The 23,675-nt window shown below is 38.7% G+C and overlaps 1 protein-coding gene across 5 annotated transcripts in view; it reads right to left on the reverse strand.

Annotated features, from left to right (window-relative positions):
• Window positions 1-23,675, reverse strand: part of SOCS6 (suppressor of cytokine signaling 6) — a 123,696-nt gene that overhangs the window by 28,170 nt on the left and 71,851 nt on the right. The window contains exon 1 of one of the 5 annotated variants that reach the window (XM_053714872.1): window positions 15,183-15,201. The exons of the other annotated variants lie outside the window; for them this stretch is intronic. The gene's annotated coding sequence lies outside the window, so the exon portion shown is untranslated. Of the gene's footprint in view, window positions 1-15,182; window positions 15,202-23,675 lie in introns of those variants that run through there. 5 annotated transcript variants of the gene reach the window in all.

A 23,675-nucleotide genomic window follows, 5' to 3' on the forward strand; every position in this document is an offset into this window, starting at 1 on the left:
CATGATTGCAGCCATGTCCTGCAAAGTAATCGCTATGGGCGTCCCTGATGTACTTGGCGCCATAATAGCGTGCGTCCCTTGAGCGGGAGGTGAAGGGTCCGACACTTGGGGAGAGTTAGTCGGCATAACTTCCCCCTCGACAGACCCCTCTGGTGACAATTCTTTTATAGATAAAGACTGATCTTTACTGTTTAAGGTGAAATCAATACATTTAGTACACATTCTCCTATGGGGCTCCACCATGACTTTTAAACATAATGAACAAGTATCCTCTGTTTCAGACATGTTTGTACAGACTAGCAATGAGACTAGCAAGCTTGGAAAACACTTTAAAGCAAGTTAACAAGCAATATAAAAAACGTTACTGTGCCTTTAAGAGAAACTAATTTTGACAAAATTTGAAATAACAGTGAAAAAAGGCAGTTACACTAACAAAATTTTTACAGTGTATGTAACAAGTCAGCAGAGCATTGCACCCACTTGCAAATGGATGATTAACCCCTTAATAACAAAAACAGAATAATAAATGACAAAAACGTTTTTTAAACAGTCACAACAACTGCCACAGTCTACTGTGATTGTTACCCTCCTCAAACACGACTTTGAAGCCTTTTGAGCCCTTCAGAAATGTCCTGTATCATGCAGAGGGAAGCTGAATGTCTCTGTCAGTATTTTTAGCTGCACAGAAAAGGACTAAAATAGGCCCTTCCCACTCATATTGCAACAGTGGAAAGCTTCAGGAAACTGTCTCTAGGCAGAAATCAAACCAGCCATGTGGAAAAAAACTAGGCCCCAATAAGTTTTGTCACCAAACATATATAAAAACGATTAACATGCCAGCAAACGTTTTATATTAAATTTTTATAAGAGTATGCATCTCTATTAATAAGCCTGATACCAGTAGCTATCACTGCATTTAGGGCTTTACTTACATTAATCCGGTATAAGCAGCATTTTCTAGCAAATTCCATCCCTAGAAAAATATTAACTGCACATACCTTATTGCAGGAAAACCTGCACGCCATTCCCTCTCTGAAGTTACCTCACTCCTCAGAATATGTGAGAACAGCCATGGATCTTAGTTACTTTTGCTAAGATCATAGAAAATGCAGGCAGATTCTTCTTCTAAATACTGCCTGAGATAAACAGCACACTCCGGTACCATTTAAAAATAAACTTTTGATTGAAGAAATAAACTAAGTATAGAACACCACTCTCCTCTTACGACCTCCATCTTTGTTGAGGGTTGCAAGAGAATGACTGGATATGGCAGTTAGGGGAGGAGCTATATAGCAGCTCTGCTGTGGGTGATCCTCTTGCAACTTCCTGTTGGGAAGGAGAATATCCCATAAGTAATGGATGATCCGTGGACTGGATACACTTAACAAGAGAAATCATCTGAACACGGTCTTACTGACTAGTGATTTAAATTGTGCTTTAAATCAAATCCACCCTGCAACCCAATAAAAGTTGGATTTGTATTTCACAGCTGCGAGGCCTAGAAATGGCTCGGCGGCTACAAGCTATATTTTAGGTGCTGCTGATGGAAACCGGCAGGTGGAAGTGGGGGCATTCTAAACCAAGGTGCCAGGTCCATATACACACACAAACATATACACTCACATGCTTAACGATACCTGGCACCTTTATTGATTACTGAAATTTCTTTCTTTTTCTTTTTTATATATAAATCTCATTAATGCACCATCAAAAGTACATTCTTTTAGCTTTGATATCAGTTTTACCATAACAAAATATAATTAAGAATATATAATAAAAAAAACACTTTACAGTACTTTGTACCATTCTGTGTGGAGAAAGGAAACAAATACAATAGTGTTCATATCAGAATGACGTTCCAATGTAAACATAGGTTAAAATTAAATCACGAGATAGTCAATGCGATCAAGCGATTTCAAGGTCGGGATTTGATCATGGGGGGCTTCCTACGTTGCTAGACACACACCCCCAAGCCAATACTTGCCTTCATCTAAGAAGGTAGCTGCAGGACGCCATATATGTTAGGACGTTCCATGCGGTCCTAAAGGCATTAAAGCACGCCATAACGGCGTAAAGGGGTTAAAACAATGTATACCTGTCAGCAAAACCAACAATTATTTTTGCCAGACAACAAAAAATTTAAAAAAAAAAAAAAAACACATTGCAACCTTACGGATAGTGAATGTTTTGCCTGTTTATTATTATACATACCTGAAAAAGCTACAGTATTTTGATACTAAACACTAACAACAAATGCTAGTAACAAAGGAAAAGCTAATGGTGATATTTAAAGGGACAGTAAAGTATAAATGAAACGTTCATGATTCAGATAAAATGTGCAATTTTAATAATATTGCTATAAACATTGTTACAAACACTGCTGCCAATTTGCTAAAGACATTTGCACATTCCTAAAGTCACCTAGGATTACTCTTTAATAAAGGATCCCAAAAGAACTAAGCAAAACTGGTAATAGAAGTACATTGGATGGTTGTATAATGGTCATCGGCTATCCAATAAAGTTTAATTTTGAGTTTACTGACCCTTTACATCATTTATAATCAGTGGTTGTACTGTTAGTAAGTAACTTGTCTGACATCTACAGATTTTAACTGGGCATGAAATGTTTGGAGAAGGGGTAAGGCACCACTGAAATAAAACTATGTTCTGTAGAATAAATACATTCCAGTGGTTATATCTCTTTAGCCAGGATTTCATACTGGGTGGCTGTCTTAATATTGCTCTAGAATGGTGTCCCTACATATGCAAATGAATTCTTAAAACAAGATTAAGAGAGACAGATGTTTCCCTTCACAAGATTAGAAAAGACGGACACTAATACAGGTATACCTCACTTTACAGCGCTTCGGGGGTGTCAAAAATGAAACATGCAAGTTTCACCTAGAAGCACAGATTATGTAGAATGAGTGCTTACTATTTAATGAGATGCACACCCAGTCCATCCTGTGCATTTAGTTCATTTGTAGGTTTTAAATACTCCATTAAGCGAGCTACAGTCGGATGTGTGAAGCCTGGTAAATTAATTTAAAATGAAAATATTTAATTTAGTGCACTACAAATCTACAGTATCAGGGTGCTTCAAACAACTCTTGCGGCACAATCAAAAATAGAAATTCAACAAAAAAGCTAGAAAAAGTATTTTTAGAAATACAGAAATAGATAATCCTTGTGCCAACGGCAGTAAATGCTAGAGGTTTATTTTATGAATAGTTGTCAAATAGTAATACGCCCTTCCATCTCAAACAAATTCAAATATTTTTTTTATTAAGAAAGTATACATCTAAATTCTATTTTGTCATCTCACGATCGTCCCTCAAGTTTTTTTAAACCTGTCATTCTGTAACTTCACAAATTCGCTATTGTTCCCCTGATCTTTTTTGATGATTAAAAAAAAAAAAAAAATTACTTAAAAGGGACAGTCAATTCAAAAATTGTTATTGTTTAAAAAGATAGATAAGTCCTTTATTACCCATTCCACAGTTTTGCATAACCAACATGGTTATACTAATATACGTTTTACCTCTGCGATTACCTTGTATCTAAGCCTTTTCGGACAGCACCCTGATCACATGACTTTTCTCCTACATTGGTGTATCCGGTCCACGGCTTCATCCTTACTTGTGGGATATTCTCAATCCCTACAGGAAGTGGCAAAGAGAGCACACAGCAGAGCTGTCCATATAGCTCCCCTCAGGCTCCGCCCCCCCAGTCATTCTCTTTGCCGCTCTAACTAGTAGCATCTCCACGGGGGTGGTAAAGAGTATGTGGTGTTTAGTTGTAGTTTTTTATTCTTCTATCAAGAGTTTGTTATTTTAAAATAGTGCCGGCTTGTACTATTTACTCTGCAGCAGAAAGTGATGAAGATTTCTGCCGAGAGGAATATGATTTTAGCACCAGTAACTAAAATCCATTGCTGTTCCCACGCAGGACTGTTGAAACCAGAGAACTTCAGTTGGGGGGGGAACAGTTTGCAGGCTTAACTGCTTCAGGTATGATCAGTCATTTTTCTAACAAGACCTAGTAATGCTAGAAGACTGTCAGCAATCCCCTCTGGGATAGGTAAGCCATTTTTCTTAGACTCTGTATAAAATGATGGCTTATATTAAGGGCTCTATGCTCTATTTCAGACTTTAAAACACTTTTGGGGTTTAATTTGCGCCTGGCACTTATTTGGACACCTATTCTAGTCAGAAAGGCCCCTCCACTCTGGAATGAAGAGGGAGGAGGCCTCATTTTCACGCAGTTGTTTTGCTTAGGCAGTTCATGCAGCTTCACGTGGGGAGTCCAGAGGCATCAGAAAAGACTCCAGAGAGGCTTATTTCCTACTAAAATAATCCCTAAGGAAGGTAAAGGCCACAGTGGAAGCTGTGGCATAGTACTGTAGTGTTTTTAACCGGTTAATTGCTGTTATAGTTCCGGTTTGGGCATTAAGGGGTTAATTGGTCTGAAAATTTGTGTGCAATCCTTTCAAAGCATTAAGACACTGTGGTGAAAATTTCATTAAAATCGGATGTTTATTTGATGTTTTTTTGATGTTTTAGTAATAAAGTGTGCACTTTTATTATTTAAAGACACAGTAACGTTTTTGTCAAAAATCATTTTTATTGCATTGAAGATCTGTTTAAGTCTGTCAAACATGTCTGACCCTTCAGATAACCTATGTTCTGTATGTTCAAAGGCCAAGGTGGTTCCCCCATTAAATTTATGTGTGAAGTGTGCCATAGCGTCCAAACAACTTAAGGACCGTACAATCACGCTTAAAGATATAGCCCAAGATGATTCTTTAGCTGAAGGTAGTGAGGCATAGCTAACTATCATCTCCTTCTGTGTCAACACCAGCTATGCCCGCGCAAGCGATGCCCAGTACATCTAGCGCGCCAATTGCTATTACTATGCAACAGTTAGCAGCAGTAATGGATAATTCTCTCGCAGCATTTTTATCCAAACTGCCAGCTTTTCCTAGGAAGCGTGATTGCTCAGTTTTAAATACAGAAAATGAGCAAGCAGACGCAGAGGATAATTTATCTGTAGTGCCCTCACATCAATCTGACTTGGCGGTGAGGGAGGGCCTGTCTGAGGGAGAAATTTCTGACACAGGAAGTTTCTCAGCAGGCAGAGCCTGATACCATAGCTTTTAAATTTAAGCTAGAACACCTCCGCGCTCTACTTAAGGAGGTCCTAGCTACTCTTGATGATTGTGACCCCTTGGTGGTCCCAGAAAAATTGTGTAAAATGGATAAATTCTTAGAGGTCCCAGTACACACTGATGCGTTTCCGATACCTAAGAGGGTGGCGGATATAGTGAATAAGGAGTGGGAGAAGCCAGGATCAAACAGGAGAAGGCTTCTTTAATTCTGATAGCTCCTGCGTGGCCACGCAGGACTTGGTATGCAGACCTGGTGAATATGTCATCGGTTCCACCATGGAAGCTGCCTTTGAGGCAGGACCTTCTAATTCAAGGTCCATTCGAACATCCAAACCTAGTTTCTCTGCAACTGACTGCTTGGAGATTGAACGCTTGATTCTAGCTAAGCGTGGGTTTTCGGAATCAGTTATAGATACTCTGATCCAGGCCAGAAAGCATGTCACCAGGAAAATTTACCATAAGATATGGCGGAAATATCTTTGCTGGTGCGAATCCAAGGGTTACTCATGGAGTAAGATTAGGATTCCAAGGATACTATCTTTTCTCCAAGAAGGATTGGAGAAAGGTTTGTCAGCTAGTTCCTTAAAGGGACAGATATCTGCTCTGTCTGTTTTGTTACACAAGCGTCTGGCAGCCATGCCAGATATTCAGGCGTTTGTACAGGCTTTAGTCAAAATCAAGCCTGTCTACAGACCTGTGGCTCCTCCATGGAGTCTAAATTTAGTTCTTTCAGTTCTTCAAGGTGTTCCGTTTGAGCCTCTACATTCCATAGATATTAAGTTACTATCTTGGAAAGTTTTGTTTTTAGTAGCTATTTCTTCTGCTAGAAGAGTTTCTGAATTGTCTGCTTTGCAGTGTAATTCACCCTATCTGGTGTTTCATACAGATAAGGTCGTTTTACGTACCAAACCTGGTTTTCTTCCAAAAAGTGGTTTCCAATAAGAATATCAACCAGGAAATAGTTGTTCCTTCTCTGTGTCCTAATCCAGTTTCTAACAAGGAACGTCTGTTACACAATCTTGATGTGGTTTGTGCTTTAAAGTTTTATCTAAAAGCAACTAAAGACTTCAGACAAACATCGTCCTTGTTTGTCGTCTATTCTGGCAAGAGGAGAGGTCAAAAGGCGACTGCGACCTCTCTGTCTTTCTGGCTGAAAAGCATCATCCGGTTGGCTTATGAGACTGCTGGAAGGCAGCCTCCTGAACGAATTACAGCTCACTCTACTATAGCTGTGGCTTCCACATGGGCTTTCAAGAATGAGGCTTCTGTTGAACAGATTTGTAAGGCAGCGACTTGGTCTTCACTGCATACGTTTGCCAAATTTTACAAATTCGATACTTTTGCTTCTTCGGAGGCTATTTTTGGGAGAAAGGTTTTGCAAGCAGTGGTGCCTTCCGTTTAGGTTACCTGACTTGTTCCCTCCCTTCATCCGTGTCCTAAAGCTTTGGTATTGTTTCCCACAAGTAAGGATGAAGCCGTGGACCGGATACACCAATGTAGGAGAAAACAGAATTTATGTTTACCTGATAAATTTCTTTCTCCTACGGTGTATCCGGTCCACGGCCCGCCCTGGCATTTTGGTCAGGTTTAAATTTATTTTTTGTAAACGACTATACACTGCACCCTATGGTTCTCCTTTTTCTCCTGTCGGTCGAATTACTGGGGGGGCGGAGCCTGAGGGGAGCTATATGGACAGCTCTGCTGTGTGCTCTCTTTGCCACTTCCTGTAGGGATTGAGAATATCCCACAAGTAAGGATGAAGCCGTGGACCGGATACACCGTAGGAGAAAAGTCATGTGATCAGGGTGCTGTCCGAAAAGGCTTAGATACAAGGTAATCGCAATTTATCAGGTAAACATAAATTCTGTTTTTATTTGTCATCTATTGACTTGCATTTTATCCAATTAGTGCAGTGTCTGCCACAACCCTTGGGCATTAGCACAATGTTATCTATATGGCTCATGTGAACTAGCATTCCCTTGTGAAAAGCTAATAAAAAAGCATGGAATAAGAGGCTGTCTTTAGTGGCTTAGCAACAGGCAGAAATTTAGAGGTTTAAAGGTTATAAAGTATATTAATAGAACAATGTTGGTTGTGCAAAGCTGGAGAATGGGTAGTAAAGGTGCTATTTATCTTTTTAAACAACAATTATGGTGTTGACTGTCCCTTTAAAGGGATGGCAAATCCTAGAGTTTATGAAACTCTAGAATTTACCATTGGAACAAATAAAGGGAACTTTCAATCATGAAGTATAAAATACTTCATGCTGAAAGTTCCATTGTTTGATGCGTTCACCACGCTGAGCGCCTCAGGCAGCCCACGGCAGAACGCGGTTTTGCTGAGAGGTGACGTTTCCACCTCTTAGCCAATAGCCATGCGACCTATACGGCTTGGCACAAGTTGGAGCGCGCGGCTATTGGCAAAAAAGGTGGAAACGTCACCTCTCAGCAAATTAGCGTTCTGCCATGGGCTGCATGAGCAGCTCTCATTGCAATAAACGCTTCAGACAAATAAAGAAACTTTCAGCATGATGTATTTTATACTTCATGACTGAAAGTCCCCTTTATTTGTTCCAATGATAAAGGGACACTGAACTCAAATTTTTTCTTTTGCGATTCAGATAGAGCATGCAATTTTAAGAAACTTTCTAATTTACTCCTATTATCAAATTTTCTTCACTGGTATCTTTATTTGAAAAGCAAGAATGTAAATTTAGATGCCAGCCCATTTTTGGTGAACAACCTGGGTTGTTCTTGCTAATTGGTGGATAAATTCACCCACTAATAAACAAGTGCTGTTCAGGGTACTCAACCAAAAATTGGCTGGCTCCTTAGCTTAGATGCCTTCTTTTTCAAATAAAGATAGCAAGAGAACGAAGAAAAAGTAATAGGCGTAAATTAGAAAGTTGCTTAAAATTGCAGGCTCTATCTGAATCACAAAACAAAAAATTTGGGTTCAGTGTCCCTTTAATCCTAGCGTTTCACAAAAGCTAGGATTTACCATCCCTTTAAGAAAAAGAGGGACTGCTTTAGATGTGCACATTTATTGAAATTATTATTAAAGGGACACTAAACACATTTCATACACCGCTCTATAATCATGTGTGCTGCCATTATGATTACACTGCAGGTATCTGCAGGAGATGCACCCAGGACTAAAGGGAGGTGGGAATAACCTACTATGCTTCTAAAAATGTATTTAGTGTTTAATGTCCCTCAAACTATTCAAAAAGTGTTTGATGATTTATCGATATGTGAAAGGTAGGCTTACTAAACTGATGGTGAATATAGCTTTTCAACTACAAACACTGATAAAAAAAATATATCTGAAAAGGGAAAGTCCACTCCAGACTTTTTATCGTTTAAGAAGATAGATAATCCCTTTATTACCCATTCCCCACGTTTGCATAACCAAACACAGTTATATTAATACACTTTTTACCTCTGTAATTAACTTGTATCTAAGCCTCTGCAGACTGTCCCCTTATTTCAGTTCTTTTGACAGACTTGCATAGCCAATCAGTGGTGACTCTTGGGTAACTTCACGGAGTAAGTACAATGTTAAGTACATGGCACACATGAACTAGCGCTGTCTAGTCATAAAATACTGTCACAATGCACTGAGATAAGAGGCAGCCTTCAAGGGCTTAAAAATTAGCATAGGAGCCTACCTAGGTTTAGCTTCTAACAAACAATACCAATAGAAGAAAAAAAATTGATAATAAAAGTAAATAGGAAAGTTGTTTAAAATGAAATGCCCTATCTGAATCATGAAAGAAAGGGACATTAAAGTCCTTTGTTTAAACCTGGCTCCTTTGCATAAACACCTAAGGAGTGACCAGGTATCTTGCTTGCTTTAAGGAAGTGGCGTTTGCTTCAATATATAAAACTGCTGTCAAATAGTACTCAAGACACACTCGAGTCTACCTAGGTATGTTCTCATGGAAAAAAAAAGTCAAGTTTAAATAAAGTACACCAAAAAAAGAATACATTTAAAGTAGAAATAACTTTTTTTTAAGCTTTTTTAATTGAATGTTCTATATAAATTATTAAACTTTAATTTTGACTTTCATGTCCCTTTAAGACCTATTTTATTAGATTTCTACCAACCAAATATGATCTGTGAACTTTGATAATAGACGTAATCTGGAAAGGTTTTGTTTTGCTTTTTTGTCTGCACACAATTTGGATCATAAAAAGCAATGTATATCCACCAATCAGCAGCTAGAACCTAGGCTCTTTGCGGCTCCTGAGCTTTCCTAAATAAACCTTTCAGCAAAAGATAACAAGAAAAGGAAGCAAATGAAATAGAAGTAAATTGGAAAATTGTTTAAAATTGTATGCTCTTTCTGAATCATGAAAGAAAATATTTGTGTTTCATGTCCCTTTAAACGAAAAAAAAACAAAAAAAAAAAAACTTGATAAATCATAAATATTAAAAATTCATTAAAGGGATACAAAACCCAACATTTCTCTTCTGTGTTTCTGTGATAGAGCATACCATTAAAAAAAAAAAAAAAAAAAAAGTTTACAATTTACTTCTGCTATCAAATTTGCTTCGGTTCCATGGTATTCTTTGTTGAAGAGATACCTAGGTACTATCATCTAGCGCTCTTGCCAAATATAAGCACGCTCCTGAGCTTACGTTCCTGCTTTTCAACAAAAGATAAAGAAAATTTGATAATAGAAGTCAATTAGAAAGTTGTTTAAAACAGCACTCTCTCTCTCAATCATTCTCTATCCCTGTAAAAGGTTCTTTTTATTTAGCTATAAAAACAAGGCAGCAAACTGCTATAGATTCCCAGTGTATATGTCAAATAATTACTCTTCTGACTTCACTTCAATCTTTATAAATCACCAGATCTGCAGCTGGAAATTCCAGCTTAACCATTTTCCGGAGGAGGAGGTGGGGGAGGAGGAGGAGGTGGCCATTCGATTAAGAGAGAGCCCTCTGCACCGGACATCGATGGCCGGTATCGTTGGTGGGTGGGAGCTGCAGTGGGAGGCCATCGATGTGAGCCATGACGTGGAGGGGGCGGGATAGCCAGGCGCACGCACGGAGGCGCGCATGTGTCCGGGGGGGCTGGGGCAGGCGCGCACATGGGGTGGAAGCGGGTGGGAACGGTTACACTATAGAAAATGTTTTTAATAAAAGTGGGGTAAAATTTATTTTAAAAAAAAGCATCTAAGGGATCTGGGAGGGGGTGGAGGGTTGGTCTCGGGTGGGGGGAAAGCTACACTACAGAAAAAATGAATAAAATAAAAAAAAAAAAAAACATTTTTTAGTAAACTGGGTACTGGCAGACAGCTGCCAGTACCCAAGATGGCTACCAATAAGGTAGAGGGGGAGGGTTAGAGAGCTGTTTGGGGGGGGGGGGGGGAGAATCAGGGAGGTTGGGGCCTAAGGGGGGATCCTACACATCAGCATATGTTTTTAAATACCTTTTATTTTAGTACTGGCAGACTTTCTGCCAGTACTTAAGATGGCGGGGACAATTGTGGGGTGGGGGAAGGAAGAGAGCTGTTTGGGACGGATCAGGGGGTGTGATGTGTCAGGTGGGAGGCTGATGTCTACATTAAAGCTAAAATTAACCCTGAAGCTCCCTACAAGCTACTTAATTAACCCCTCACTGCTAGCCATAATACACAAGTGATGTGCAGTGGTATTTAGCGGCCTTCTAATTACCAAAAAGCAACGCCAAAGCCATATATGTCTGCTATTTCTGAACAAAGGGGATCCCAGAGAAGCTTTTACAACCATTTGTGCCATAATTGCACAAGCTGTTTGTAAATAATTTCAGTGAGAAACCTAAAATTGTGAAAAATGAAACTTTTTTTTTTCATTTGATTGCATTTGGCGGTGAAATGGTGGCATGAAATATACCCAAGATGGGCCTAGATCAATACTTGGGGTTGTCTACTACACTACATTAAAGCTAAAATTAACCCTAGAAGCTCCCTACATGCTCCCTTATTAACCCCTTCACTGCTGGGCATAATACACGTGTGGTGCGCAGTGGCATTTATCGGTCTTCTAATTACCAAAAAGCAACGCCAAAGCCATATGTGTCTGCTATTTCTTAACAAAGGGGATCCCAGAGAAGCGTTTACAACCATTTATGCCATAATTGCACAAGTTGTTTGCAAATAATTTCAGTGAGAAATCTAAAGTTTGTGAAAAAAAAATTGGGAAAAAGTGAACAATTTTTTTTATTGGATCTCATTTGGCGGTGAAATGGTGGCATGAAATATACCAAAATGGGCCTAGTTCAATACTTTGGGATGTTTTCTAAAAAAAAATATATACATGTCAAGGGATATTCAGGGATTCCTGAAAGATATCAGTGTCCCAATGTAACTAGCGCTAATATTAAAAAAAAGTGGTTTGGAAATAGCAAAATGCTACTTGTACTTATTGCCCTATAACTTGCAAAAAAAGCAAAGAATATGTAAACATTGGGTATTTCTAAACTCAGAACAAAATTTAGAAACTATTTAGCATGGGTGTTTTTTGGTGGTTGTAGATGTGTAAGATTTTGGGGGTCAAAGTTAGAAAAAAAGTGTGTTTTTTTCCCCATTTTTTCCTCATATTTTATAATTTTTTATAGTATATTAGAAGATATGATGAAAATAATGGTATCTTTAGAAAGTCCATTTAATGGCGAGAAAAACGGTATATAATACGTGTGGGTAAAGTAAATGAGTAAGAGGAAAATTACAGCTAAACACAAACACCGCAGGAATGTAAAAATAGCCTTGGTCCTTAAAGGGACACTGAACCCAATTTTTTTCTTTCATGATTCAGATAGAGCATGCAATTTTAAGCAACTTTCTAATTTACTCCTATTATCAATTTTTCTTCGTTCTCTTGCTTTCTTTATTTTAAAAAGAAGGCATCTAATCTTTTTTTAGTTCAGTACTCTGAACAGCACTTTTTTATTGGTGGATGAATTTATCCACCAATCAGCAAGGACAACCCAGGTTGTTCACCAAAAATGGGCAGGCATCTAAACTTATATTCTTGCATTTCCAATAAAGATACCAAGAGAATAAAGAAAAATTGATATTAGGAGTAAATTAGAAAGTTGCTTAAAATGTCATGCTCTATCTGAATCGCGAAAGAAAAAAATTGGGTTCAGTGTCCCTTTAACCCCTTAATGACCGGACCATTTTTAAATTTTCTTACCCTTAATGACAATGGCTATTTTTAAATTTCTGCAGTGTTTGTGTTTAGCTGTAATTTTCATCTTACTCATTTACTGTACCCACACATATTATATAGTTTTTCTCGCCATTAAATGGACTTTCTAAACATAACATTATTTTCATCATATCTTATAAATTTACTATAAAAAAAAATTAAAATATGAGGAAAAAATTGAAAAAAACACAAACTTTTTCTAACTTTGACCCCTAAAATCTGTTACACATCTATAACCACCAAAAAACACCCATTCTAAATGGTTTCTAAATTTTGTCCCGAGTTTAGAAATACCCAATGTTTAAATGTTTTTTGCAAGTTATAGGGCAATAAGTACAAGTAGCACTTTGCTATTTCCAAACCACTTTTTATCAAAATTAGCGCTAGTTGCATTGGAACACTGATATCTGTCAGGAATCCCTGAATATCCCTTGACATGTATAAAAAATTTTTTAGAAGACATCCCAAAGTATTGATCTAGGCCCATTTTGGTATATTTCATGCCACCATTTCACCGCCAAATGCGATCAAATAAAAAAAACTGTTACATTTTTCACAATTTTAGGTTTCTCACTGAAATTATTTACAAACAGCTTGTGCAATTATGGCACAAATGGTTGCAAATGCTTCTCTAGGATCCCCTTTGTTCAGAAATAGCAGACAAATATGGCTTTGGTGTTGCTTTTTGGTAATAATAAGGCCGTTAAATGCTGCTGCGCACCACACTTGTAATATGCCCAGCAGTTAAGGGGTTAATTAGGTAGCTTGTAGGGTTAATTTCTAGCTTTAGTGTAGAGATCAGCCTCCCATCTGACACATCCCACCCCCTGATCCCCCCTGACCTCCCTCAAACAGCTCTCTTCCCTCCCCCACCCCACAATTGTCCCCGCCATCTTAAGTACTGGCAGAAAGTCTGCCAGTACTGAAATAAAAAGCATTTTTTTTTTTTTAAAAGTTAGATAATCCCTTTATTTACTATTCCCCAGTTTTGCATAAACAACCGTTATATTAGTACATGTTTTACCTCTGTAATTACCTTGTATCTAAGCTTGTGCAGACTGCCCCTTATCTCAGTTCTTTTGACAGACTTGCATTTCAGGCATTCAGATAGAGCATGCAGTTTTAAGCAAATTTCTAATTTATTCCTATTATCAATTTTTCTTTGTTCGCTTGCTATCTTTATGTGCGAGCACAATTTTATCTATATGGCACACGTGACTTACACCTTCTAGCTGTGAAAAACTGTCAAATGCATTTAGATAAGAGGCGGCCTTCAAAAGATTAGAAAGCATCAGTTCACTTTTCCAAAAAACGCCTAAATTACCTACATTGTTCAATAACTATTATTAAAAAGCATAAAATATCAGGGTAAATCAAAATCAATGATTTAAAAAAATTTTTTTTTTTTTTTTAAAATTTGAATTGGATTTTTTTTTTTTAAATAAAATGCTTTTTGAGGAAAAATCTATCTAAAAATATAGTTTCTATAAGATACATTATCCAAAAGGTTATACCTTCTGAAATATAGATTAGTTTTTAATTATATTATCATCATCTGTTATTTTTAGAGCGCCAACAGATTCCGTCCGCAGCGCTGATATATAGCAAGCTGCTGTATATTCATGGCTATAATTGTTTGGTGTGATAAATTCCTTTTATCCATTCACAATGTCATGTTCTCCCAAAGGATTTTGTCAGATTATTTTGGATAAATTTTCTATCTAGAAGATATCATATATGATTGGTTTTGTAGTTCTCAAAACTGAATTTGTGGCTGCAGAAATGGCATGCCCCTTCTTCACAGCAAAATTTTATAAAATTAACATACATAGTTGATAAATAGACCTTAAAAGGGACAGTCAAGTCCAAAAAAAGAGCATGTACTTTTAAACAACTTCCCAATTTACTTTTATCACCAAATTTGCTTTGTTCTCTTGATATTCTTAGTTGAAAGCTAAACCTATGAGGTTCATATGCTAATTTCTTAGACTTTGAAGACTTACTCTAATCTGAATGCATTTTGACCACTAGAGGGCATTAGTTCATGCGTTTCATATAGATAACATTGAGCTCATGCACGTGAAGTGACCTAAGAGTAAGCACTGATTGGCTAAAATGCAAGTCTGTCAAAAAAACTGAAAAAAGGGGGCAGTCAGCAGAAGCTTAAAATGTGTATTATAACAGTGTTGGTTATGCAAAACTGGGGAATGGGTAATAAAGGGATTATCTTTTTTTTTTTTTTTTAAACGATAAAAATTCTGGTGTTGACTGTCCCTTTAAAGGGACATAATCATTAAAAATAACTTTTGGGTTTCAGATAGAGCATACAATTTTCAGATTTCAGGTCTGCCTGAAACTTAAGAAGCAGCGGCGATGATTGACACCCCTGCTAGCGGCCGATTGGCTGTGAATGTGCAGGGGGCAGCATCGCACAAGTATTTAATCAGAAATGCTTGTGCAATGATAAATGCCAACAGCGTATGATACAGGGAATCATGTCCGCCCAGCATTTGATAAACGTCACGGCCCGGGGAAAAACAAGGATTGGTTCTTTTACGAATCGTCATCTGTCAATCAATTTGACAAAATTGTGAACGGGAAAGCTGCGCTTATCGTCGCAGCGGTAAATAGGTAATAATTCTTCAATATATATATAAATTTAAAACTTTTCATGAATTAAACCCTTCTTAATTTTTAAATGTCTATGCAATGCCGTGGGGCAATATTCGTAAATTGACCTTCACTTTAAAATTGCCTGTTTTCTGAATCATGAAAGTTTATTTTGACTTTACTGTCACTTAATGCCATTGCTCACCTGTAAATCTATGCACACAGAATCAACCCATACTAAGTTTCAAGAAGCTCACTGAATAGAAGACTGTTTGGAGTGGAATATATCTGCATGAGTACCTAAGTGTAAGAAGGGAAGAGCAAGCATTAAAAAATAAATATGTTTAAAATATTATTAAGGTAATGGTTATTTTTCTTTAGTTTAAAAACTATTTAAAATTAAGATAATCATTTTTCTGCTTAAAGTTGATCAAACATGAATGATTAATCTAAAGATTGTTCGCCTCCCAATAATTTCATTCTTTTTAATGATCTATCTATGCATATCTAAATGATATAATGGTAATGGGATGTAGCCACCAATCAGGAAGAAATACCCAGGTTCTGAACCAAAAATGGGCCGGCTCCTATGCTTACATTCCTACTTTTTCAAATAAAGATAGCATGAGAATGAAGAAAATTGATAAAAAAAAGGAGTAAATTAGAAAGTTGCTTAAAATTGCATTCTGAATCATGAAAGAAAAAAAATTGTGTTTTGTGTCCCTTTAAGCTAAATTCAGCTAATATTAAAAATGTTTAATGTTTTATTGCACAAATTATCATTAAAGGGACAGTAAAATCCAAAAAAAAACCCTCATGATTCAAATAGGGCATGTAATTTTAAACAACTTTAAAATTTACTTTTAGCACAAATTTTGCTTTGTTCTCTTAATATGCTAACTTGAAAGCTAAACCTAGGAGGTTCATATGCCAATTTCTTAGACTTTGAAGGTGGCTGTTCTGTTTTGTTTCCCTACCACGTTACGTTTTCCTACCTACGGGCACGACTACAATAAATTTGCAAAAACCCTTTGCATGCATGCGCTCAGTGCCACAGTCGGCAAACATTATAGAATACAGTCCACAATTTTGGCACTAGCTGGGGACATCAGGCTTCCTACAACTATGTAAACTTGGAACTACACTTTTGCATGCATGCGCTTACTGCCGCAGTCGGCAAACATTACAGAACACCGTCCACAATTTTGACACTAGCTGGGGCTTCCTACAACTAGGTTATTTTATTCTGTATATTCAATTTTATTCTACCGATTTCTTCGATTGATTAAAAGGAGTGAATGTATTTCAATAAAGAAGACCTAATATAAGTAGTTACAAACATTCCCTTTCATGATGAAACGCTAATACATGCCCATTTTGTAACTATTTCTGTTATATCTCCTTTATTCAAATATGTTCACTCCTTTAATCAAAGAAATCAGTATTATAGTATTGAATATGCAGAATAAAATAAGTTGTAGGAAGCCTGATGTCCCCAGCTAGTGCCAAAATTGTGGACGGTGTTCTATAATGTTTGCCGACTGCGGCAGTGAGCGCATGTGTGCAAAGGGTATTTGCAAGTTTATTGTAGGCATGGCCGTAGGTAGGAAAACGTAACGCGGTAGGGAAACATAACAGAACACCGCCTCTAATCTAAATGCATTGTGACAGTTTTTCACCACTAGAGGGCGTTAGTTCATGTGTTTCTTATAGATAACATTGAGCTCACGCACATGAAGTTACCTAGGAGTGAGCACCGATTGCCTAAAATGCAAGTCTGTCAAAAGAACTGAAATAAGGGGGCAGTTTGCAGAGGAATAGATACAAGGTAATTACAGAGGTAAAAGGTGTATTATAACTGTGTTGGTTATGCAAAACCGGGGAATGAGTAATAAAGAGATTATCTATCTTTTTAAACAAAAAAATTCTGGTGTTGACTGTCCCTTTAAATATATTTATGTTAAATTATGCAATTAATTTGTGCTTTGGATAGCAAAAAAAAATTATTTAATAATGCAAAGTATTACATTACACCCGTGTCACCCACTCGGCTACTTCATAATACTACCCAACCAGCAACATTTTCTGTGGAGAATTCTGCATTAGTAATGTCATATTATATTATAACTTAATATAGATTATAAGCCGAGAAATATTGAAAAGAAAAAGGCCCCAAGGACACAGACCCGCAGATAGCCCGCAAGCTTAGCTAGAGACCGCCAAAATCAGGCGCTGCTGAGCCAACAGTCCTCCAGGAGACACCGTCACTTATCAGTCGGTCCCCAACCACACCTGCCCCTTCACTAGCGAAGGGAACGTCAGCCCAAAACTGCCAAAGGGATAAGGCAAGGAGAACCAAAGGGAAACCAAAAGGTCACCACAAATTCCATAAAAGAAAGAACTCCCAGAGTGAGCCCAGCTCACAAAGACCCAAATGGGTCCTGACAAACAAGGGGAGGCAACGCCCAGACCAAACAAAAACCAGAAGGATTAGGAATGGGCATCAGAACAGAGAAAACTTTCCTCTCAACATTGTGCGAAAGCACCAAAAAAGACAACTGAAGAAAGAGTCCTCAAAACGTCAGAACTTAGAATACTGAAGTAATAAAACAGAATACGTGTAGCAGACCCAGACGAGGTAAACACCTGAGTCAAGAACACGCAGTCATCATCAGGAAGACACAGAAGAAATACTTGCTGAGAAGTAAAAAGCAGCCAAACAAGAGATCAGATTGCAAAAACTCCAAGACAGAAAGCACACTCCAGGCAATCCAGACCGACACATAGGTCTCAAAAAGGGAGAAGCACAGAACCTCAATGAGGCCCACTGCACCCCCGAAGATGAACAACAATCTTAGAACCTACTGCCAGCCCAAGCGTCAGCAGGTCTGAAAAGAGGGGAACAAAAGAACCCCAACACCAGCTCCCAAAAGAGAGGAAGAATGGCCCCAGCCATTCCAACAGAGCTTGGTTGCCTTGAAACTCCTTAGAGACAGTCAACAAGGCCAAAGCCAAATCTAGCAAAAAAAGGCCCAACATAGTCTCAACACAGAGCTAGCAAGACTCCAGATAGAACAGAACAACCCAGAGATCATGTCTCCCTTCAACATAGGTTAAATCCTCTGTTCCACCTCCTGATAGCAGGAGAAGCCCTAAGACAAGGACCACGCCTCAGTAAGGAGGAGAACAAGCCCCCCTAAGAAAAAAGGGGCCATTAAATACAGAGCACCTGCACACAAGACACAAGAGATTAATCTCCAACGCAGATGAACTTGAAAAGGAATCCCCTTAGAAAATAGCCTGCTAGCACACCGAAAAGGTGCAATAGCTGCAGCGGATACCCTGCAAACCCTTCGCCTGCAGAACCGCAAAAGCCACCAGGTTACTTCAGCAAACTGTCCAAGGGAAACCGTTCAATAAGCGTAAGGCAAGCCCCATGAGCATTGGCACTCATAAAACCTGGCCAACCATGAGCAGGTCAACTAGCCAGACCAAACGTAATAGCCCGAGTTCCCTGGAAGTGGAAAACCCGGAACCCGCCCTAAAGTCTGCAAAGTCCGGTAACAATCCGCAACGGGAACCACAAGGGAAAACGCAGAGCGTAAGCCTCAGCAACCGGACGAACCAGGGCGATAACAGGTCAAAGCCCCCAACTGTTTATAAACAAATAATATCCCAAAAACTCAAACATCCCGTCTGATATAAAAAACAGACCCACAGGGAGAAATCAATGCAATGTCCAGAATAACAAGGATAACGAGAACACCTCGCAAGTCCCCACCAAAGGAAGAGTCCACCCCTTGCCGAAGTCCAACACTCTAAAGGAGCTAAGGCATCTCAAACCAAGACACTAGAGCCCATAGGCGTTCAAACCACCACAAGACGTCCAAAGCAAGGGGATACCTCGAGAACAAAGTCACTCGAGCAAGGCTAGTCTCCACATCACCTCCAAAACGAGTCAGAGGATCAAATGAAAAAAAGGATGCAGATCATCCCCAGATCCTGGGAAGAACCCTAAGCAGAGCCCAAAGGAGACCCCAATGTCTTCAAAAAGGAACAACCATCTCCTGAAGGGAAAACCAGGCCCCAAAAAGGACCATGGAAGGAACAAGTCCAAAAGGACAAATTCCCAGAGCCTCAGAAGGGCCAAGCCGCCCAAAACAGCAGTAAGGAGGCACTAAGCCCCCAAACCTCCCACGTGAGGAAGAACACTCTAGGTCCCGAGAGTTTCGGAATTAAAAGAGTGACGCAGCGGAACTCCACTGACCCAGTCAACCAGCTTGAAGGCTAAATCAAGACTGAAACATCCTTCCTGCCTCGCGGACTCTTTAGAATGCTTAGCTGAAACTTTTTTTTTTTTTTTTTTTTTACAAGAACACACAAATAATAAAGTGAGCACTTGGCACCTCAACCGGCCCAGTCAAGCAGAACAGGTGCCACGTGTCTGAACAATCAAAGAGACAGAAGAACTGGGCCATAACTGTAAAGCTGCCTAAATCCTCCCTCAGATGGGAAGAGAATAACAGACAAAACATAGGACTAAAGAGTCCCGTAACAAAATTCCGCAGAAACAAACAGCGGAAGGAGACATCCTAACCGGATAAAAGAAAATATAAGGCAACCCGTAGGACAACGTCCAAGAAGAACAGGAATACCCGTAGGACCAGCCAAACGGAACCCTGATCTTCCAACAAACTAGGAAGGATCTCAATAACCCAACAATCAGGAGATTATATCATCCCCTCATGTCTAATGAGGTGAGCCATTCGAAGTAGAATACTGTGGATTCCCGTATCCGTTAAGAATAGGGTCCTCTAATAACTCAAAACGTGTCTCAGTAAAACGCAAAGGTGCGTTGTTCTGTAACGAAAGGCACAACACTCAGGGACCGCTACACCCACAGGGAACTGCATAGGCCCACCCAAGGCCAGGAAACCCGGGACAATAGGGCACGAACACAAACGCAAATAAACGTCTGGACTTTGCAGACGCATAATCGCCAAAAATATGTGAAAGCGAAAACGTGCTGTGACCTCCGGGGGGCGGACAAGCCGCCCTGCAAGGAGGGATAAACATAATCTGGGTTACCCGCATGTGTAGCAGTAGGGAGCGATAGGGAACTCGCCTCGCGGAGGACAGAACCCCCAGAGGCGAATGGCTCAACGTTCCCTTGTTTTCCCGAGCAACAAGGCGTTCTAATACGGCATACAGAACATAACTGATTGGCATGGGTCAACTGGGCCATTTTGCATTCTTCACAAGTCGAAGAATCTGAAATTTGAACAGTCTCAGCATCAGAATCCTCCATAACTGGATAGAGAATATAATAATATGGACTATAAGAAAACAAAGTTTAAACGGCACCTGACACCCATAATGGCTAGGGCACTCAGCACCTCCTATGAACCAGACACTGGCAGACCAGAATTTATTCGACGCCACAAGGTCAGGAGTATGGAAGACCAGATAGTAAACACGTTCAGTCACAAGGTGAACCGTACAGTCCAAAAAAAGCACGCCCATCCATAAGGTCGCGTCACTTCCAAAGGCCTTTATGTTCCAAGCCAGGAGCCCAGTTAACACTACACATAAGCAGATTGAATCACATAAACATGATTAAAAAAAAAAACCCTGTTCAATAATCCCTCTCAGGAGATATTAACCCTTGATTCCATGACACCAAAGGATTCTCACTAAGACCCTATATTTTTTTTTATAAGTCCCGCAAGAAAGCGCCTTGCAGGAAACAAATTAATTACAGTACATTCTGATGAAGTAAAATGAAACGATCTTACCGGAATCTACGATGTGGAACAGGAACACGGCCCTTCAAGTGTGACGGATAGTAGCAGCGCCTCCGCCATGGACTTGAGAGAAGAAAGCAGGCAGCGAAGCAAAGTTGGGCAACACTGATTACTTGTGGAGCTGTTAACATGAGTCAGGATGGTTTCGCAGAAAGACTCTCCCTGCATCTCCGGACTCTAACTTTCATCCAGGCCCTCACTGAGAGACTGATAAAATTACTTAAAACTCCCGTCCCATGTCGAAGAGTACTACCCTCCATAAAAGACAAACAAACTTCTGACACTTCTCTACCAACTTCCGTAGACGAAAGGCAAAGAATGACTGGGGGATGAGGGAAGTGGGAGGAGTATTTAAGCCTTTGGCTGGGGTGTCTTTGCCTCCTCCTGGTGGCCAGGTTCTTATTTCCCAAAAGTAATGAATGCAGGTGTGGACTCTTTCCATTTACGAAGAAATAAGCAATAAAAAAATTGTTTTTATAAAATATACAAAAGTGAAACACAAATATGCGCGTGTTCTACAAGTGTGTGCGAGGTAACAGTCACAAGTGTGCGAGGTGTGTGTTGTACGAGTGTGTGCGTGTATGTGTGTGTTATTACCTTTTACAACACGTTCAAGTTTGACTACAATTAAGTATGCACACATTTTAGTCACTTTGACAAAACTTGCTTCTATCTTGTATATTACTTCAGACATTTTCAGACCAAGCATAAAAACAGGGTCATGAAGGTATGTGGTATCTTGGCTCATGGGATAAAAGTTTGAAGAACCCTGCTTTAAACCACAAAGTAAAAGAAAAAAAACACGGGTGAGTGCACTAAAAAATAAGGATATAGTCTTTGAACTCATAGGCTGTTAGACAGAATGCTTTGTTCACCCACCATAGTTATCCAACGAGTAAACCTCAGAGAGAAAAAAGCTGTAATCGTGAAATAAGTAATGAAGCAAGAAGCATACTTGCATTCTTCATAGCTAATAACCCAGTTAAGTATATGCACAATATAATTCGGCATAAAGATTCTTGAAGCCGGTCTTTGTACAAATGTTTTTATTTAAATATTAAAATGGACTACAATCAATCAGGGTATTTAACCCCTTCCCGCCGTTAGGACGTTCCATGTCGTCCTAACTGCGCTCTGCTTTAGCATCATTAGGACGGCATGGAACATACTAGCCATTTTGCTGTGCTAAAGCCATATCGCAGGCTGGAGGGCGTGCCCAGTGTCATAGGCATTCCCCCCACACACAAAACAATCATTGAAATCCCACGATCGCATGAACGATCGCCAGATTTAAATTTTTACTTATTTGTTTACATCAGAACTTTGTTCCAATGTAGACAAATAAGCCCAGTCAGGAAAGATTAAGGGATACAATATATCAAACTGTTAACACTCAAAACAACTAAGCACTGGTATACTACAGTGTTCTCAGCGTGACAGAATTTCACTAATACTTCCTGTTAGCCACAATGTCAAAAAACGCTGCATGGAAAAATATGTTTAATATGTTACTGCATTTTTATATGCATGATAGCAATTTTATTTACAGTTTACTCTACTAGCCCTTTAAGAAAGCAAATGAATGGCAAACTACTCACATACACTGTACACAGTATTAATGTGCTGTACTGTAAAAGTAAGTGGCAAACTGTTCCACATATTTTTCGTTTTCATCTAATGAGCCCATAGAACAACTTCTCAATAGTAGTAAAATGATCCCTTTGAACAAGAGCTACTGTGAAACGGTGCAAACTGAACCGTCGCAAAAGAAATAAGAGCTACGCGTGTGTGTGTTTATGTATGTGTATGTATATATATATATGATTGTACAGAACATGTACTGATGAGATTGGTGATATCACACATATTGTTTTTACAGATTGTGTAAACCAATCACACCTCAATTCACAAAGGAGGTTCAAAGAGGCTGGCTGAAAGTCTTTTATGTATTATTCATTTGTAGATCGTATTAACATTAAAAAGATGCATTTTCAATGTGTAAACTATTTAAAGAGACATAATACTCACATTTTCTATGGGTCATCTAAATAGAATATTTCAAAATTTACTAAAGTGCTTTCTAAAATATAAAGTCCATGTGCAGAGTAAAAACCGTCTTTTCAGTATGAGATGTCTATCAACCAATGAGCAGAAGAGCTTCAGAACTCAGTCAAAAGCAATAATGCACTTCCTGTTAGTTACACATTAAAGGGACATTAAACTCTAAATAAATGCTAGATAGAATGATGCACTCATAGAAAAGATTAGTCTGATAATAACATGTAGATATATTGTTTAACGTTTTGTTAGTTGTTTAAATATTGACAAAATAAATATAATGTTTTAGTGTCTATAAAACAATGAGAGCTGCCATGTTGTAACTTAGGTTACCTTCTATGCTGTCGTCAATTAGGGATAGTTATAAATAGGTCAGTGTGCAGCCAACGGTTGTGTGGAATATAACAGATTTTTGCACTTCCATTTCTAACAGGAACTGAAAAGCTCACAATTTCATAATGAGAATACAGGAAAAGGGGACAAAATAAATAAAAGTATATTGCAGCATTCTTTTAAGATCTGTGATTTATCATTTTATATTACCATCTTAAAGTGTTTAATGTACCTTTAAATTTTAGATAACTTTTACTTTACATTTTGCATAAATAAATGTTCTCTTGTTATTTCACATACACAAATGGCTGTGTTAGGTGAGGGGTAAACTGATTAGAAGGGGTTAATTTTAAGAATGTGGAATATAAAGTGAGAAAATAGCAAAGAAATACAAAACATTAAGGAAATATTGTGAAAATGGAGAGAGAGAAAAATCAGTTCTGACTAGACTATTGCAAAACTTGAATTCAATATACAGGTATTTTGTTCTGGGGATAAACTGG

This window comes from Bombina bombina, chromosome 5, assembly GCF_027579735.1.
Source record: "Bombina bombina isolate aBomBom1 chromosome 5, aBomBom1.pri, whole genome shotgun sequence".
In the NCBI taxonomy this organism is placed as follows: Eukaryota; Metazoa; Chordata; class Amphibia; order Anura; family Bombinatoridae; genus Bombina; species Bombina bombina.